Here is a 6,000-nt window from a genome sequence, read left to right as displayed (position 1 = left end):
TTACCCTTTTTTAAAATGTCTCCACGGGAAATTAAAGGGGGATAAAAAAAAGTAGGCTTTACGATACAAGCTTTTTATTGCATTCCGAATGCCGGCTGAAACGCTGGAAAAGATTGAAACAAAACATCACTGATCCCTGCTGAGTCGCCTTTTTGAAGATGGTGGAATTTTAGTACTAAGTGCCTATGGAAACATCATCAGCGCCTCTGCTGTTATTCCATGTTATGGGATTACCGAATTCCGAGAGGTATTGTAATACTAAAATAGATGGATAGATAGGTAACTGAAATAAGACAGCGGCACAGACCTCAAAATAGTTAGAGCTTGAGAAAGGCTGAATTGTCTCAGCCGAAACGTCGTCTACATAAACACCAATTCTTTAACTTAATAGATCCTTGGAGCAAGGGTATAACAGTGGTTGCAGTCATAGAAGCTGCTACAGGGCCCACAGTGTTAGGGGGCCTGACCACCCATCATGCCACACTAAAGAATGGAGTAGGTGCACTGTCATATACATATTGAGGCAGATTTACTTACCCGGTCCAGTCGTGATCCAGCGGCAGGTTCTCCGACGCTGATTCAGGTCCGGCCGGGATTCACTAAGGTCCGTGCGCCGATATCCACTAGGTGTCGCTGCCGCGCCGAGGTCCGTTGGAGTTCACCGGAGTTCACCTTCCATTTCTTGGTGCAGGTAAGCACGTGTCAAGCGACACTTTTTTTTGAAATACCGCAATTTTTCAGAATTGGTTTTCCGACGGCCACACCCCCTGATTTCCGTTGCATACATGCCAGTGCTGATGCGCCACAGTCTGATCGCGTGCGCCAAAAACCCGGGGCAATTCGACGCAAATCGAAAAAATTCGGGAAACCCGCCGAAAAAAAGCGATTTGGGCCCTTAGTAAATGACCCCCATTAGGCTGAACATTATACAGCAATACATGTATATAACAGTACACATCTTCCATAGTACCTGACCAGGCAGCACAAATGAGAAACGTCAGGGGAGGGGACAGCCAGATGGCAGGACTAGGAAGCTCTTAACTCTACTTCTACTATTCAGTCTTTGTGCAAATTTGATGTGTATATACTGTATGAGTGTTTATGATGTGAATATACTGAATGCAAGTAAAAATCTATGGATGTGTACATACAGGGGCACATTTACTTACCCGTCCGGAGAAGTTCCCCGAAAGTGCATTGTCTTTCGAGAATGCACTCTGCCGCGATTCACTAAGATCGTGCGCCCGATATTCTGCATGTGTCATTTCCCCGCTCAAATCCGCCGGAGTTCACCTTCTTCTTCACAATTTGAAAGTTAAATACCGTGCTCACTACGAGTGTACAACGGTACGCCCCCCAATTTCTGTTGCATGCAACACAATCCCCTGTTAAATACCTGTCACAGCCGTGCAATCCCGAACTGAAAATCCGACGAAAGTGCAATCCGCGGACCCTTAATAAATAAGCCCCACTGTGTGTGTATATACTGTATGAGTTTGTATACACTGTATGTGCAACATCCCCCACCGGGGCCTAGCCTTAAAGGGGAGGCCTGGAGACAGCCGGGGCCCGCTGTACCGGAGTGGCTGGCGGTTGCGGCCTAAGCACGCTATTGTCACGGTGCTTGGTACGGGGGAACCGGAGGGCTGTCCTACAGCCTGGCAGGTCTCCAGCAGGGTGGTGTTGGCAAGAAATGATGAGGGAGCGGCTGCTATAGCGGATCTCCCTGGGGCAACCCCTTAATGTCCCGAGTGTGAGTCTCTGGGTGATGGACAGGGTGCCGGTGATGAGGGTAGTTGTAGTAGCAGGGACCAGACGGAGACAGAAGTTGAAGAAAACAACTTACAGTTCGTTTATTGCAACCGGCAGGAACTGCAGAAAACGTGTCTTTAACAGGTGGAGTACTGGAGAGGTATTTGGAGGGAGCCACAGGATGTATTTCACCAGCCTGGATGTAAGAGCAGGCTGGGAGGCAGCTGTGTCCTTAGAGGAGGCTTCAGCTCGGTCCTGGATCTCTTCAGGTATCACCCTTGAAGGTAGGATGATACCCCTTTTCCTCACTACACTAGCTCTAGTCTAATCTTCCACTTCAGGCAGGGGCTAGGCTCTTCCTGCACTGGTCTGGTATGCTAGAGACTCTGAGCTGCTGCTCAGCTAACTACTCTCTGCTTGCGTCCTGCAGACCCAGAGGGCCTGACTAGGACCGGTCTCTCTCCTGAGAGAGATTTCTCTCTTTCTCCTCTAGAACATTCCAGGCTAGGGGGTTTTATTACCTCCCTTTGGTCAGGTGGTGGCTGCTCCTCCAATTACCTCTCAGTGCACAAAGACAGGATGTAACACAGACATTGGTTGACATAATTACATCACAAATTAACATCTGCCTTGCCAGGCAGGATTAACCACTGCAATTTCCCTTTGATCCTATAAGGACCATGTAGTGTAATGTGGTGTTACCTACAGGTGGGACGTATTCGCAAGCACTACCTCGCCATTGCATCGGCGAGGGTGTTGCATACCCCGGGGGCAATTGAAAGAGCCGCCCTCGGCTCGACTACAGATGTTTTGGGGCACAGAGGGGGCTAAGGGCACTTCTAGGAAGTGCAGGCTGTGTGAGGTGTAGGGACAAACCGCCCATGGTCCTGGAGACAGGCACCTGGGTTGGTGTCGGACTAAGACAAAAATATAGCTGTATGACAGTTGGTCGCTGACGCCATTAAACCGAACTGTACAGTAGGAAAGGTGTGGTGTCATGTCCTGTAATCCACTCCTTGCACCAAGGCCTGTATATTTGTTTTATCAACGCTTCTTCCCTGGCGGCAATTAAATGGTGTCTATATGCATACATTGGCATATGTGACACAAGTACCTCCTGACTGACAACCTTACCCATGTATGAGTGGCATCCAGGTGCTATCTGTGTAACACCCCCGGTCCCCTAAAGACCCGCAGTTTACGGACTACCCCCATTTGCAAACCTCAGTTTGAGGGATCAGGTAGCGGTCAGTGTTTTACACAAAAAGACGGTCCGACACAGCCACACTACAACCTGAAAAGCCTATGAAAAGGTTAATGCAGACTACTGGCAGATATGACAGTGTGCAACAGGATAATTCACATTGGCTTAGGAGCCCAATGGGTACACATCTTATAACATAACGTTACAGATAGATAGGCTACTCAGAGTAGCACGGTAGCAAATGTCTCTTTTCCTGCAAAGGAAAGGCATAAAAAGTGCAAACAGAATGTCCATACCTAAAAAGGAAGGCATTAAGTGCAAAATAATAGTCAATAGCAACTTTTCCCTGGAGTATCTGGCAAAAGTCTCTCAGAAGGTCTCTACTGACAAAGTCCATCTTCTGGGTACAGCCCTTGATGTGGGGGAAAAGTGCAATGAAGAAGCAAAGGGTCTCCTCTTTTTGGAGAGGGACAGAGTCCTTTGAAGAAATCTCTGCTGTGGCAGAGGAAGGGTGCTATCATAGCACAAGACAATGTATAATCTCTTGACTGAGATAAATAAGGGTAAGAGTCTCAGGAAAGTCTCTGGCTCTTTGGGGAAAATGGAGAAATATCCAATATGTACATAGTACCTGGAGAGGGCTACAGCCCTTCAGGGATTAGTCAGTATCGCTGGGTTCAGCAAAGACAGGATCCAGCTCCTGCAGGGAATCCTGTGCATCCTCAGCGGGAGTAGGTACCGGCTGGGGACACCCGGTGGCAGCAGTGGGTACTGCAGGTGCAGCAACATCCTCCGGACCTTCAGGGGGAGGAGCGCTGTCGCCCGGGGTGTCGGCTGTTCCAGCCGGGGGCTCAACTGAGCCAGGGACCACGGAGGGGTCCAGGAAAAAATAAACGGAGCCCGGCGGCCGAGCCGCGGCTCCTTCCAGCTCCGGTTCTTCCGGGGCCGGGTCATCACCCCATTGGTAACCGGCAAGGGGAGATGTGGGCCTAGATGGAACCTCCGGACAAGGTTCGCTAGCCGGGATGTCTTCTCCCACAGAAGAGCCGCGGGACCTGGCAATGCTCCCAGCAGAGGAGACGGTGGGGGTGGCGCCCTGGATCATGCCCGGCCCATGGATGGCAATGGGACCCGTACTCACGATTACCGTGGATGGGGCATTCACGTGGGTCACCGCCCGGGGACTCGCAGCCGAGGAAGAAGAGGTGTTCGGAGATTCCGGCCACTCGTCGTCCCCATACCAGTCGTCCTGCGGGAAGTAGCGGTCCTCGTCGGAATCGGGTATCCGGATCACGCCAGCCGCCCAGGGTCCTCGAGGTCCTTCCTGCAGGGAGAACTCGATGCACTCTCCCGGCTTAAGGTTGTGCAGGCTCTCCGGCAGATCAGGTCTCTTGACGGACCGGCGGGGTATAAATACTTCCCGTCCGGTGTAGTCCTGGGTGGCGAAGCCATAGCCCTTCCGCTTGTCGAAGAACCGGACCATGCCGGTGGTGCGGTTCTTCTCGACCCAAGCTCCAGCTGTAGATCGACCGGCCATGTACCGCTGGGCCTCCTTCTCTCTGCGTCGCTGGTCCGAGACAGCGTCTCAGAGTCGCCGGCGGGCGGCCTCACCTCGGCCTTGAGGCTGCGGAGGTTTCGGTGCTGGGGCTCGTGGCTCCGGTTCAGGCTCGGATCTCCTTGGACGACAGGTCGGTGCCGGAACAGGAGCAGGAACCACCGGAGGGTCAGGAGCCACTACAGCGGGGCTAGCAGGCCGCGCAGCAGGAGTAGTAGGCCTCGGAGCAGGTGGAGCGGCCACACTAGGCCCAGGCGTTGGCTCAGCGGGAGTCGGGGCCTCCCCACGTGGCGCCTCCACGTGGACCCGCGGTACCGGGATGGTAGCCGGGATAGGGACGAGGAACCGCCCGGGTGGGATTTGGTACTGTGTCACCGTTTGGTAACAGGTCCTGGTGACAAAGGCCCGAGTCAACCCTCGGTGCAGCCGATGTCCAGCGGAGGGTCTTCGGACGGGCTGCGCAGAGACCACCACCATAGTCTCTAGGACCTCGTAAAACTCCGGACGCTCCACAGGAGGGAAAGGCGGAGGACCCCACATGACGTTGTCCTCGCTGTCCAAAGTCCACTCCAGTTCTGGCGCTTCTCTGAGGCAGGGCAGGAAGTCCGCCTCGAGCCAGTGGGAGGAGTCCAAGTCCTTCCCGCCAAGAGCTGTGGCGGGCTCTAATTTTTCCTGCGCCACAGGAGGCGGGGTTCGCGCGCTTCGCGTGTGGGTGGAGCTTGATGCGTCATCTGGGTTTCCCGCCAGTGAAGGTTTTGGCGGGCTGGAATTATTTGCTGCGCCACAGTTTCTGAGGTAAAAATCTTTAGGCGCGGCAGCGCCGGATGTAGCAGAGCTGGTACAGTTCTTGCCAGGATTAACCTCTGGAGTGCGGGAGCGGCGCTCGACAGCACGTGGCAGCAGTATCACACAGTTCATTCCAGAAACACACAAGTCCTTGGGCCTAAACCCGGATGGCAGCAGGGTTAGGCAGCACAGTCCTTTTAATAAAGGAAAGTCTTTAATGCCGTAATAAGGCACAGAAGTAAATATCCTGTTCGTGACGCCACTTGCAACATCCCCCACCGGGGCCTAGCCTTAAAGGGGAGGCCTGGAGACAGCCGGGGCCCGCTGTACCGGAGTGGCTGGCGGTTGCGGCCTAAGCACGCTATTGTCACGGTGCTTGGTACGGGGGAACCGGAGGGCTGTCCTACAGCCTGGCAGGTCTCCAGCAGGGTGGTGTTGGCAAGAAATGATGAGGGAGCGGCTGCTATAGCGGATCTCCCTGGGGCAACCCTTTAATGTCCCGAGTGTGAGTCTCTGGGTGATGGACAGGGTGCCGGTGATGAGGGTAGTTGTAGTAGCAGGGACCAGACGGAGACAGAAGTTGAAGAAAACAACTTACAGTTCGTTTATTGCAACCGGCAGGAACTGCAGAAAACGTGTCTTTAACAGGTGGAGTACTGGAGAGGTATTTGGAGGGAGCCACAGGATGTATTTCACCAGCCTG

The sequence above is a fragment of the Engystomops pustulosus genome, chromosome 4 (assembly GCF_040894005.1).
Source record: "Engystomops pustulosus chromosome 4, aEngPut4.maternal, whole genome shotgun sequence".
Taxonomy (NCBI): Eukaryota; Metazoa; Chordata; class Amphibia; order Anura; family Leptodactylidae; genus Engystomops; species Engystomops pustulosus.
This window is presented reverse-complemented; position numbering follows the sequence as displayed.